The sequence below is a fragment of the Muntiacus reevesi genome, chromosome 8, assembly GCF_963930625.1.
Source record: "Muntiacus reevesi chromosome 8, mMunRee1.1, whole genome shotgun sequence".
NCBI lineage: Eukaryota > Metazoa > Chordata > Mammalia > Artiodactyla > Cervidae > Muntiacus > Muntiacus reevesi.
The window spans coordinates 50,743,446-50,758,102 of record NC_089256.1 but is presented as its reverse complement, the minus strand read 5'-3'; the positions used below and the strand labels follow the sequence as shown (position 1 = coordinate 50,758,102).

Below are 14,657 nucleotides of genomic sequence, written 5' to 3'. Positions count from 1 at the left end.
TCAAGCAAATATTATACAGCCCTTAAATGATTGCTAAGATTAAAGACGAGGATAAAATTTTATTTCTCACAAAAATATTTTACACCACTTAATAGATGCCACATATATTTAACTCTACATGTGGTACATTTCATAGGGCTTGGCATGGAAATGTTAAGTACTTTCATAATTTACAGATACACTTCATTCAGAATTTGAAACACAGCAGATAAACAGGCAGAAAAATCACTATTCAAAACAAAAAGAAAATCCTATGTCCTTCAACTAACTATAAACAGAATCAAAATATTTCAACTTATATGGAATCTGGCTAGAAGCAAAGTATTATGTCCTTGTCTAAATGCCAAACACACACGCACAGTCTGGGTTGAGTACAGGGCTTCAAAATCTGTCAAATTCACTTTTCAAGGAAAAAACATTTTGTATAACGTTAATTGCAAAGTATTAAACCCAAGTTAAGCAGAAGAAATGACATAATAAAGATCAGATTGGAAGGTAACTAAATAGAAAACAGGAAATCAATAGCCAAAACCCAATTAAAACTAAAGTTAGTTTTTTAAGATCTAAAATAGATAAACTCAGAGCCAAAGTCAGCATATGAAAAAGTAGAGACATCACTTTGCCAACAAAGGTCATACAGCCAAAGCTACGATTTTTTCAGTAGTCACATATGGATTTGAGAGTTGGACCATAAAGAAGTCTGAGGATTAAGGATTGATGCTTTCGAACCATGATGCTGGAGAAGACTCTCAGGAGTCCCTTGGACTGCAAGGAGATCAAACCAGTCAATCTAAAGGAAATCAACTCTGAATATTCATTGGAAGGACTAATGCTGAAGCTGAACTTCCAATACTTTGGCAACCGGATGTGAAGAGTTGACTCATTAGAAAAAATCCTGATGCTGGGAAAGATTGAAAGGAAAAGGAGAAGAGGGTGCAGAAGATGAGATGGTTAGATAGCATCACCGACTCAATGGACATCTAATTTGAGCAAACTCTGGGATCTGCCTATTGAGAAATCTGTATGGGCAAATACCTAGGGTTGATATTGCTACATTTTATGTAAATGTAGCTTTAACTTTATAGTACATGGGAGCTTTTTCAATATAGACTCTGTTTCCTCAATTCTGTTTAAGTTTATTTTTTCTTTCTTTGGTCATGCCATGAGGCTTGTGGAATCTCAGTTCCCTGGCCAGGGACTGAACACGAGTGATAGCAGTGAAAATCTTAACCAGTAGCCCACCAGAGAAATCTGTTTAGTTTTCTGATATTTCCTTTTCAAAATTTCTTTTACTGAAGTATAGTTAATTTACAATGTTGTATTAGTTTTTGGTAAATTAGTTTACAAGCAGAAATGTATATATTCAGTGTATATATATAATAAATATATATATACACACACACATATATATGTATACTGAATCACTCTGCTTGTAAACACACATATATAATATATACCGACATATATATATATGCTGAATATATATATATATGTATATGTATTCTTCATATTTTTTCCAGTATGGTTTATTATAGAATATTCAATATAGCTCCCTGTGCTATATATTAGTACCTTGTTTTTTATTCATTCAATATATAATAGCATCTGCTAATCCCATATTCCTAATTCTTCCATCCCCCACCTCTGTTCCCCATTAGCAACCATGAGTCTGTTCTCTTTGTAAGTCTCATTCTGTTTCAAAGATAAATTCACTTGTGCTGTATTTTAGATTCCATATATAAGTGATATGAACTGAGCTATCAGGGAAATTCCAGTGGTAAAGGGAATGGCAGACCACTTCAGCATTCATGCCTTGAGAACCCCATGAAGAATATGAAAAGGCAAAAACATAGGACCCTGAAAGATGAACTCCCCAGGTCAGTAGATGCCCAATATGCTACTGGAGATCAGTGGAGAAATAACTCCAGAAAGAAAGAAGAGACAGAGACAAGCAAAAACAACACCCAGCTCTGAATGTGACTTGTGATGGAAGTTAAGCCCGATGCTGTAAAGAGCAATATTGCACAGGAACCTGGAATGTTAGGCCATGAATCAAGGCAAATTGGAAGTGGTCAAACAGGAGATGGCAAGAGTGAACATCAACATTTTAGGAATCAGCCTACTAAAATGGACTGGAATGGGTGAATTTAACTCAGATGATTATTATATCTACTACTGTGGGCAACAATCCCTTAGAAGAAGTGGAGTGGCTCTCATAGTAAACAAGAGTCCAAAATGCAGTACTTGGATGCAGCCTCAAAAACGACAGAATGATCTCTGTTCATTTCCAAGGCTAACCATTCAATATTATAGTAATCCAAGTCTGTGCCCCGAATAGTAATGCTGAAGAAGCTGAAGTTGACTGGTTCTATGGAGACCTACAAAAACCTAGAACTAATACCCCAAAAAGATGCCCTTTTCATTATAGGGGACTGGAATGAAAATGTAGTAAGTCAAGGAACACCTGGAGTAACAGGCAAATTTGGCCTTGGAGTACAAAACAAAGCAGGTCAAAGGCTAACAGAGTTTTGCCAAGAGAAGGCACTGGTCATAGCGAACACCCTCTTCCAACAACACAAGAGAAGACTCTACACATGGACATCACCAGATGGTCAATACTGAAATCAGACTGATTATATTCTTTGCAGCCAAAGATGGAGAAGCTCTACATAGTCAGCAAAAACAAGACCAGGAGCTAACTGTGGCTCAGACCATGAACTCCTTATTGCCAAATTCCAACTTATTGAAGAAACTAGGGGAAACCACTAGACTGTTCAGGTATGACCTAAATCAAATCCCTTATGACTATACAGTGGAAGTGACAAATAGATTCAAGGGATTAGATCTGATAGAGTGCCTGATGAACTATGGACTGAGGTTCCTGACATTGTACAGGAGGCAGTGATCAAGATCATCCTCAAGAAAAAGAAATGCACAAGGACAAAATGGTTGTCCAAGGAGGACTTAGAAATAGCTGAGAATAGAAAAGACGTGAAAGGCAAAGGAGAAAAGGAAAGATATACCCATCTGAATGCAGTACCAAAGAATAGCAAAGAGAGATAAGAAAGCCTTCCTCAGTGATCAGTGCAAAGAAATAGAGGAAAACAGTGGAATGGGAAAGACTAGAGATCTCTTCAAGAAAATTAGAGATACCAAGGGAACATTTCATGCAAAGATGGGCACAATAAAGGACAGAAATGGTATGGACCTAACAGAAGCAGAAGATATTAAGAAGGGGTGGCAATACCACACAGAAAAACGACACAAAAAAGATCTTCATGACCCAGATAACCACAATGGTGTGATCACTCACCTAGAGCCAGACATCCTGGAGTGCAAAGTCAAGTGAACCTTAGGAAGCATCACTACAAACAAAGCTTGTAAAGGTGATGGAATTCCAGATGAGCTATTTCAAATCTTAAAAGATGATGCTGTGAAAGTGCTGCACTCAAATACGCCAGCAAATTGGGAAACCTCAGCAGTGGCCACAGGACTGGAAAAGGTTAGTTTTCATTCCAATCCCAAAGAAAGGCAAGGCCAAAGAGTGTTCAAATTACCACACAATTGCACTCATCTCACACACTAGCAAACTAATGCTCAAAATTCTCCAAGCCAGGCTTCAACAGTAGGTGAACCATGAACTTCCAGATGCTCAAGCTGAATTTAGAAAAAGCAGAGGAACCAGAGATCAAACTGCCAACATCCGCTGGATCATCGAAAAAGCAAAAGAGTTCCAGAGAAACAACTACTTCTGCTTTATTGACTATGCCAAAGCCTTTAACTGTGTGGATTCCCAAAGAACTGTGGAAAATTCTGAAACAGATGGGAATATCAGACCACCTGACCTGCCTCCTGAGAAATCTGTATGCAGGTCAGGAAGCAACAGTTAGAACTGGACATGGAACAACAGACTGGTTCCAAATAGGAAATGGAGTATGTCAAGGCTGTATATTGTCACCCTGCTTATTTAACTTATATGCAGAGTACATCATGAGAAACACTGGGCTGGATAAAACACAAACTGGAATCAAGACTGCCGGAAGAAATACCAATAACCTCAGATATGCAGATGACACCACCCTTATGGCAAAAAATGAAGAACTAAAGCGCCTCTTGATGAAAATGAGAGGAGAGTGAAAAAGTTGGCTTAAAATTCAACATTCAGAAAACTAAGATCACGGCATCTGGTCCCATCACTTCATGGCAAATAGGTGGGGAAACAGTGGCAGACCTTATTTTGGGGGGCTCCAAAATCACTGCAGATGGTGACTGCAGCCATGAAATTAAAAGATGCTTACTCCTTGAAAGAAAAGTCATGACCAACCCAGACAGCGTATTAAAAAGCTGAGGCATTACTTTGCCAACAAACGTCCGTCTAGTCAAAGCTACAGTTTTTCCAGTAGTCATGTATGGATGTGCGAGTTGGACTATAAAGAAAGCTGAGTGCTGAAGAATTGATGCTTTTGAACTGTGGTGTTGGAGAAGACTCTTGAGAGTCCCTTGCACAGCAAGGAGATCCAACCAGTCCATCCTAAAGGAGATCAGTCCTGGGTGTTCATTGGAAGGACTGATGCTGAAGCTGAAATTCCAATAGTTTGGCCACCTCATGTGAACAGCTGACTCATTTGAAAAGACCCTGATGCTGGCAAAGACTGAAGGTGGGAGGAGAAGGGGACGACAGAGGATGAGATGGCTGGAGGGCATCAATGACTCAAAGGACATGAGTTTGAGTAAACTGCGGGAGTTGGTGATGGACAGGGAGGCCTGGCATGCTGCAGTCCATGGGGTCGCAAAGATTCGGACACAACTGAGTGACTGAACTGTACTGAACTGAACTGGAAGATAGCGAAGGACAGGGAAGTCAGGAGTATGACAGCCCATGGGGTCACAAAGAGTTGGACATGACTTAATGACTGAGCAAAAACAACAGTCAAAGTGATCAGGAGAAAAGAAGACACAATGTCCTACAAGAAGGAGAGAGAGGACTTGACCACAGACCTTATGGGTATTAAGAAAGGATAATCAGAGGATTTGTGGAACAATTTTATGCTTATGAATTCAATAATGAGATGGGTAAAATCTTTGAAAGACAAAAACTAATGAATGAAGCTCAACTGTAGCAATTTTTTCTTAGGTCAGTTTCCCAAGGCACTAGAAATAAAAGTAAAAATAAACAAATGAGACCTAATCAAATTTATAAGTTTTTGAACAGCAAAGGAAATCATGAACAACATGAAAAAACTACAGATTGGGAGAAAAAAAATGCAAACAATGTGACCTATAAGGACTTAATTTCCAAAATATACAAATATCTCAAACAACTCAGTAATGACAAAAAAACAATCCAAGCAAAAAATGGTCAGAAGACCTAAACAGACATCTCTTCAAAGAAAACATACAGATGGCCAATAGGCACCTGAAAAGAGGCTCAACATTGATAATTACTGGAGAAATGCAAATCAAAACTACAGTGAGATCTCACCTCACACCGGTCAGAATGGCCACCATTAAAAAGTATACAAATAACAAATGCTGGAGAAGGTGTGGAGAAAAGGGAGATCTCCTGACATAGTTGGCAGAAAAATAAATTAGCACAGTCACTATGGAGAACAGCATGGAGAGCCCTTAAAAAACTGAAAACAGAGTTGCCATCTGATCCAGCAATCCCACTCGTGGGCACATTTCCAGAAAAAAACTCTAATTTGAAAAGATATGCATCCCAGTGTTCACAGTAACAATATCTAGAATAGTGAAGACATGGAATCAACCTAAATGTTCATCGACAGATGTATAGATAAATGGAATACTTCCCAGACATAAAAAGAATGAAATAATGTCATTAGCTGCAACTTGAATGCCCTTAGAAATTATCATAGTAAGTCAGAGAAAGATATATATGATATCACTTATTCAGTTCAGTTCAGGTCAATTGCTCAGTCGTTGTCTGACTCTTTGCAATCCAATGGACTGCAACACACCAGGCTTCCCTGTCCATCACCAACTTCCAGAGCTTACTCAAACTCATGTCCATTGAGTCGGTGATGCCATCCAACCATCTCATCCTCTGTCGTCCCCTTCTTCATCCACCTTAAACTTAGGTCCGTAACAAAATCTGTATGCAAATATTTATAGTAGTTTCATTCTTAATTGCCAAAAACTGGACACAACCCAAATTTCCTTGGAGAAACAAACTACGGTATATCTATACAATATCTGTATCAGCAAGAAAAACAAATAACTATTAATATAATTCAAAAGGCTATAGATTAAATGAATCTATTTATATGACATTTCAGAAAAGACAGAACTATAAACAGTTTCCAATGGTGGGGAAGGGAGGGAAGGTTGACTTAACAATGACTTAACTTAATAAGAGTATTTCTAGAATTAATGAATGGAGAAGGAAATGGCAACCCACTCCAGTATTCTTGCCTAGAGAATCCTGTGGAAAGAAGCCTTGTGGGCTGCTGTCCATAGCGTTGCACAGATTCGGACATGACTGAAGCGACTTAGCATGCATGCATGCATTGAAGAAGGAACCCGCTCCAGTATTCTTGCCTGGAGAATCCCAAGGACAGAGGAGCCTGCTGGGCTGCCGTCTATGGGGTCACACCGTCGGACATGACTGAAGTGACTTAGCAGCAGCAGGAGAATTAATGAAACTGTATCTTAATTGAGGTATGGAGACCCGACTGTATGTATTTGTTAAAACTCATAAAACTGTACACCACAAGGAATCAATTTTGTTACAACTGAATTTGAAAATAACTTTAATACCCTCTAGGTCCACCCATGTTGTCACAAATGACAAGGTTTCATTCTTATCTATGGCTGGGTAATATTCTTGTGTGTATACTGTACACATAGTAGATATACCACATCTTCTTTATCCATTCACCTATTGATAGGCACTTAGGTTGCTTCTGAATCTTGCCTACTGTGAATACAACTGCAATGATCACAGGGGTGCATATATTTTTTTCTAATTAGTATTTTTGTTTTCTTTGATTAAATACCCAAGAATGAATCTGGTGGACCATATGGTAGTTCTACTTTTAGTTTTTTGAGAAATTTCCTTAATGTTTTCCACAGTGGATATACCAATTTATATTCCCATCAACAGCACACAAGGATTCACTCATCTCTACACCCTCACCAATGCTTATTATTTAGCTATCTTTTTTGATAAAAGCCATTCTGACAAGTGTGATGTGATATCTCACTGTGGTTTTGATTTGCACTTCCCTGATACCTTAGCAGCAGTGAGCATCTTTTCATGTGCCCAGTGGTCATTTGCATCTCTTCTCTGGAAAAATGTCTGTTTAGGCTCTCTGACCTTTTTTTTTTTATTGGGTTATTTTGGTTTTGGGGGTTTGTTTTTTTTTTATGTTGAGGTATATGAGTTCCTTGACTATTGGGGGTATTAATCCCTTGTTGCATATAACATTTGCAAATATCTTCTCTCACTCACTATGGTGCTTTCTCATTTTGTCAATGGTTTCTTTCACCATATAAAAGTTTTATTAGTTCAATGTGGACTTCCCTGGTGGCTCAGACAGTAAAGAATCTGCCTGCAGTGCAGGGACCTGGGTTTGCCCCCGGGTTGGGAAGGTCCCCTTGAGAAGGGTACAGCAACACACTGCAGTACTCTTGCCTGGAAAATTCCATGAACAGGGGAGCCTGGCCGTTCGTGGGATTCCAAGAGTCAGACACAACTGAGCAACTAACACCAGCTTGATGTAGTCCTGCTAGTTTATCTTTGCTTTTATTTCCCTTGCCTGCAGAGATAGCCGAAAAAAAATACTGCTAAGACAGATGTCAAAGAGCATACTGCCTATATTTTCTTCTTTAAGTTTTATGGTTTCAGGGCTTACATTTAAATCTTCAATCCATTTTTAATTTTATTTTTGTATATTGTGTGAGAATACAGTCAGTTGATTCTTTTGTATATAGCTGCCCAGTTTTCCTACCACCATCTATTAAAAAGGCCGTCTTCTCCCCATTGTGTATTCTTGCCTCCTCTGCCATATAATAACTGCCCGTATAAACGTGGGTTCATTTCTGGACTCTCTACTCTGATCCCTGATCTATGTGCCTATTTTTGTCATTGACATACTGTTTTGATTACTGTAGCTTTGTAGTATAGTTTGAAATGTAGGTGTGTGATACCTCTAGCTTTCTTCTTAAGATTGTTTTGGTTATTTGGGATCTTTTGCACCACATATAAATTTTAGAATTTTTTTTCTAGTTCTGTGAAAAATGTCTTTGGGATTTTGATAAGGATTATACTGTATCTCTAGACTGCCTCAGGTAGTGTAGTTATATTCAATAAATTATTTCTTCCAATCCATGAGCCTGTTTATATCATCTTTATTTATTTGATCAATGATTTTTTGATCACTGTCAAAACTATCATTGATAGTTTTTCAAGTAGAAGTCTTTTACTTCCTTAGATTTATTCCCACAGATTTTATTCTTTCTGGTGCAATTGTAACTGGGATTACTTCATTGTTAGTATACAGAAACACAACAGATTTCTGCATATTAATTTTGTATCCTGTAACTTTACTGAATTCATTGACAAGGTCCAGTAGTTTTTGGTGGCACCTTTAGGATTTTCTATACATAGTATCATATGGGATCTGCAAACACTGATAGTTTAACGCCTTCCTTTCCAATATGGATTCCATTTATTTTTCCTGTCTGATTGTCTTGTCTAGGACTCCCAATATTTGCCATTTGCTACAACATGCATGGACCTAGAGGGTATTATGCTATGTAAAATAGAAAGAAAAATATATGATTTCATTTATATGTGGAATCTAAAAAACAAAACAAATGAACAAACATAAACAAAGAGAAACTACAGAAAACATTACTAGAATTAATAAGTGACTTTAGCAAAGTTGTAAAAATAAAGTCAATATACAAGAATCAGTGCTATTTCTGTACATCAGCAACGACCAATTGCAAATTGAACTTTTCAAAAGTATCACCTACAATAGCACCAAAAAATAGGAAATGCTTAGGGACAAACTTGACAAAAGGTAATGCATGACTTGTACAATAAAGACCACAAAACACTGCCATGGGAAATGAAAGAAAACCCAAATAAATGGAGTAATACATTGTGTTCATGGATTTGATTAGATGTAAATTCTCACCAAATTGATCTCTAGATTCATTGAACTCTCACTCCAAATCCCAGTAAGGCATTTTACAGAAGTGTAATACCTGACTCTAAAATATATATGAAAATGGGACTTCCCTGTGGTTCATGCTTCCATTGCAGGAGATGGGTTCAATCCCTGGTTGGGGAACTAAGATCTTGTGTGTCATGTGATGCAGCCAAAAACAATTTTTTTTTTAATTTAAAAAGTGTATATCGAAATATAAAGGACGTACAATAGCCAAACTAATTTTGAAAAGAAATTGAACAAAGGTGGAATACTTATCCTACCTGATTTTAAGACTCATTATTGAAACCTACAGTAATCAAGGCATTTGTAGTATTAAAAATAGGCAAAAGTAAGATCAATAAAACAAAAGAGTCCAGAAACGATCCATGTAAATGGGTCAACTTCTGTTTTTAACAAAAGATGCCAATAAGGAAAAGATAATATTTTAAGCAAATGATGCTAGAACAAAAACTGGACAGCCTTTGATCAAAAATAAACCTTAACTCTTACCATGCAACATGTGTAAAGATCACAAATCTACACTAAACACAGAGTAAAGTCTTAGTAAACTTGGGTTAGGAAGACATTTAATAGTACACAAAAAAGAAAATTATAAAAGAAAAAAAGATCAATAAATTAACTTCATCAAAATTAAAAACTATTGTTCTTCAAAAGCTACAGCTACAAAAATAAAAAAGATAAACCAAAGTCTGGAAGAAAATATGTATCTTCAAGACACTTATCTGACAAAAGACACACATGGAATGCAGAAAGAACTCTTATAACGAAGAAATAAGAAGATAACTCAATTTTTAAAAATGAGCTAAAGGTCTGGTATTTCACCAAAGAGAATACATGGGTGGCAAATAAACACATGAAAAGATTTTTCAGATCACTGGTTATTAAATAAACACAAATTAAAGCCACAACAAAATTAAAAAGACTACCCATACCAAGTGTTGGCAATCACACGGAACTAGAACTCACACACACTGCTCATATGTGCATGTGCGCTAAGTTGCTTCAGTCGTGTCCGACTCTGTGCAACCCTATGGACTGTAGCCTGCCAGGCTCCTCTGTCCATGCGATTCTCCAGGCAAGAATACTGGAGTGGGTTGCCATGCTCTCCTCCAGGGCATCTTCCCAACCCAGGGATTGAACCTGCATCTCCTATGTCTCCTACATTGGCAGGCAGGTTCTCTACCACTAGCACCACCTGGGAAGCCCCAAACACATGAGACCTGAGTTCGATCCCTAGGTCAGGAAGATCCCTTGGAGAAGAGAATGGCTACCCACTCCAGTATTCTTACCTGGAGAATCCCATGGACAAAGGAGCCTGACAGGCTACAGTTCATGGCATCGTAAAGAGTCAGACACAACTGAGCAACTAATGCTTTCACTATATTCATCTTAGAATTGGATCTTCTAGCCCTTGTGGTGAAGCCTTCAAATGACAGTTGTTTAGTTGCTAAGTTGTGTCTGACTCTTTTGTGACCCCGTGGACTGCAGCCCGCAGTCTCCTCTGTCCATGGAATTTTCCAGGCACGAACACTAGAAAGGTTGTCATTTACTCCTCCAGGGTATCTTCCTGACCCAGCAATTGAACCCACGTCACCTGCGGCTCCTGCACTGCAGGTTCATTCTTCACTATAATGTCTGTTGTTCTAAGCCACTGTATTTGGGGGGTAATCTGTTATACAGCAATAAATAACTAACATATCCATCAACAAGTGAATGGATAAAGAAACTATGATACTTCTACACAATGCAACATTATTAAGCAATAAAAAAAAAGTAATAGATATACAGACCAAGATTGAGTCTCAAATTACACAGAAAGAAATCAGACCAAAAAAAATTCGATTTACATCTGTCTGGAAAATGCAAACTGATCAATAATGACCAACAGACAAGGAATAAGGACAAGGCAAATTGAACAGGAGGAACTATAAAATGGCACGAGAAAACTTTTGAGGCATAATTGTTATGTTCATTAAATTAACTGAGGTGACAATTTTATGGCAGTGATGCATACGTCAACATTTATCAAACTGTACACTTTAATACACAGTTTATGTCAATTACTCCCCAGCTTAAAAAAAAACATATATATATATATATATGAGAGAAAGAAATAGAATCTATTATTACTGTTGCTTTAAAATAACAAAACTTAACTATCTAAATTCTCCAAAATATAGCATTTAGCTAAATTATATACATTTGGATAAAATGAGAAGTACTTCAGGCAAATGTCAATAATCTAGCTGACATATTTTTAACATTTCCATTAGAATGAAAAGTATGTTGCAATGCAAGAGCAACTGAGTAAAACTCTTGTTTTCTACTTACCAATTTCAAGCTATTCAACTATCTAACAGCTAACTGCCCACCCACCCACAAAATGTTGCAAAGAGCTGCCCCAATTCGGCACTAATCTAAATCCCACTGAGACTTCACAGCATTTCATGTGCTAAAAGCGAAAAGCTTTAAGACTTTGCCTTGTCAATGTCCCTGGAAATTAGGTGACAAGTGTACAAGATTCTTCCCTAAAATTTTGCCCTTTATCTCATTTCCCCATTTTCCTTGTGTAAAGTTCTAGTATCCTGACTAGTTGGGGGTTCTGATCCAGATCTTACCACAGTACTCAGCAACCACCAAAAACTTTATCTGGACTTTAAAGCAAAAACAAAATTTGTTTCATCCTCAGAACCAAATACATTTCAGGGCTTCTCTTCCAGGTCTACACCACAAAACCTGGGATGGCATAATAAAGTCATAGTGACAGATTCTGGTCGGGGTGGGGGTGGGGGGCTACCAACACAAAAGCTGAGATTCAGTTCCATATTTGGAAATGAATAGCATTATTCCTAGCAACATGCATGACAAGTAATCAACAGTGTCATTTGCTCTATCTGCTAGTTATAAAAAGATCTTACTAAAGTGCATAAATATCACGACTGCTTAAAACCAATGGCTTACATTCAAGTTATTCCCCACTCATGTCTGTACTCAGATAAAGCAACACTATCTCTGCGATGTTCAGGAAAGGACAAAAGCTGAAATACGCTACACAGATGGCAGGCACTCTAGGAAGTTTAGCACAACACAGAAATAGGCTACGCATCCATAGATAGCTTTGAACTAGTTCCAGTTCTTACCACTTAGGTCCCCTTGGCCAAGAACAAAATTTTGCAAAGTCTTCATGATCCATTCAAATATTACTGAGCTAGCACAGCAGTCTCTTCTGATGACTCTGCGTGACATAATCATTCCTGCCCTTTCCAAAATCTATAGGCACAGCAGTTGTGGATTCACTGAATATTTAAAGTCTCATCAGGTCTGCTTACTTCAGGCCTATAATAATCAAGAAGACTCTTCTTTGTTTTATCAGAAATAGGTCCCAAATATGCAAGCGAATATCTATTATGTGTTACTGCTTTTCTACATTCTCTGCCTGTCCTAACTTATCCATTTATCAATATCTAACCTCTTCTTTCTCCCTTTCTTCATTTCTCTAATGCAATGGTTTGTCACTAGCTGGGTATGAATCACACTCATTTGCAAAGCTAACAGAAAATACAAAGATCCAAGCTTGTTAAATAAGGATAGAACTCTTCTGCATTTTTTAACAAATTCGCTAAGTGACTGTGTTACTCAAAGTGAAAGTGAAAGTCACTCAGTCGTGTCCGACTCTTTGTGACCCCATGGACTGAATTCTCCTAGTCAGAAATACTGGAGTGGGTAGCCTATCCCTTCTCCAGGGGAACTTCCCGACCCAAGAATCAAACCGGGGTCTCTTGCATTGCAGGTGGATTCTTTACCAACTGAGCTATCAGGCAAGATTGAGACAAATTGTTCTGACCAGGGGTTCTCAAATGGTTGCACAGTATCATAACCTGGGGAACTTTTAAATACTCTGATGCTGAGATAATTATAAAAACTGGTGAGATTCAGAAATCAGTATTTTTCAAGTTCCCCAGATGTGAACCAGCATTATACACATCACTTGAGTACCTGGCAGAAATGAAGAATCTTCAGAACCACCCCAGACTTACATTATCAGAAATCTGCTTTTACTGAGATTTCCAAATGCTTGTTTGGGGAAGCAACACACTGTTTCTCAAACTGGGCTGCACACTGGGATGACGTGTGGTGTGGAGCTTTAAAGATTACGGATTGCTGGTTCTTACTCCCAGGGACTGGATTCTAACTAGCCTGGATTGTAACCCACTAGTGATCCACTGAGAAGAATTCATCAAGGTAGCTAAATCACTAAATTACTTTCACTAGAGCAGAAAGGGGGCTCTCTTCAGTGGATATCATGATAGATTCAGTCCTCAGAAGTGGACAAAAACAGTCTTGAGAGCAAAGGTTACCACATTTTTTCTGTAGAGCTAGACAGCATTTTAGGCTTGTGGGCCATGTAGTCTGCGTCACAACTACCCATCTCTGCCATTGTGTGAAAATAACCATAGACAATACAAAAACAAATGAATATGGCTATGTTGCTACAAAATTATATGAAAAAGGCAGAGAGGCAACAGGCTAGACTTGACCTGCAAGCTATAGTTTGCCAACCTGTGCTCTAGAAAAGTGGTTCACAAACTTTAGATAACGTCAGAATCACCTGCAAGGCTTGCTCAAACACATATTGCTGGCTTTCAGCTTCAGAGTTTCTGACTTAGTAGATCTGAATGGACTCGAAGAAGCTACCATTCTAATAAGTCCTTAGGTGTTGCTGATGCTGCTGGTCCAGGCACCACAATTTGAGAATTATAAGGCAAACACATTATAAAATTCTCTTCTTCAACCACAGTGTATTTGTATATGAAGAAGTTATTAAATAAAGCAATGGCAGGAGTAAATCATACAAGACTTCAACACAAAATATTCATTTCATATAGAAAGATTTGTACTTTAAACTTCTGCAAACACAAAATAAGAAACAAAGTTCTTTTGTGATATTAGTTATAATTGTATCATATTAAGAAGCTGCTTAAAAGGTTACTCAATTAACAGCTAGAGCCAGAATGCCTCCTAAAATTGCATAATACACCAACCTGTAAGGAAAATGTCAGAACTTTGCAATTTTCAAAGAAGCAAAGGAAAGAGAAAATGTGCCACATTCAAATAACAGAATTAACAGATGCATCTGATGGCATGCCAGGTAAACACAGTACTAATCACTAACCAGAAGACAATGGTATCAAAGTTTTCATTGCTGTGTGATGATTCTACATGTTAATAATTCTTGTTCAAATTAACAATAGTTAAAATTTCTGAGTTTAAGATCATCTTGGAAGAACACTGTTGCTTTTCTAAGTACCAAAACAAATTCCTAAGGATGAAATACTCAAATGCCAAAAGAAAACTTTAAAACAAAGAGGATGAATTTGGAAGCACTGTAATTTTGCATACTGATAATGCGGCCACTAAGACAGCAAGATGTAAATTACATTAAGAATCTATTTAGAA

General features: G+C 37.7%; 1 protein-coding gene across 2 annotated transcripts in view; it reads right to left on the bottom strand.

The window, feature by feature from the left end:
• Positions 1 to 14,657, bottom strand: part of ACAP2 (ArfGAP with coiled-coil, ankyrin repeat and PH domains 2) — a 153,532-nt gene that overhangs the window by 62,182 nt on the left and 76,693 nt on the right. The window lies entirely within an intron of this gene.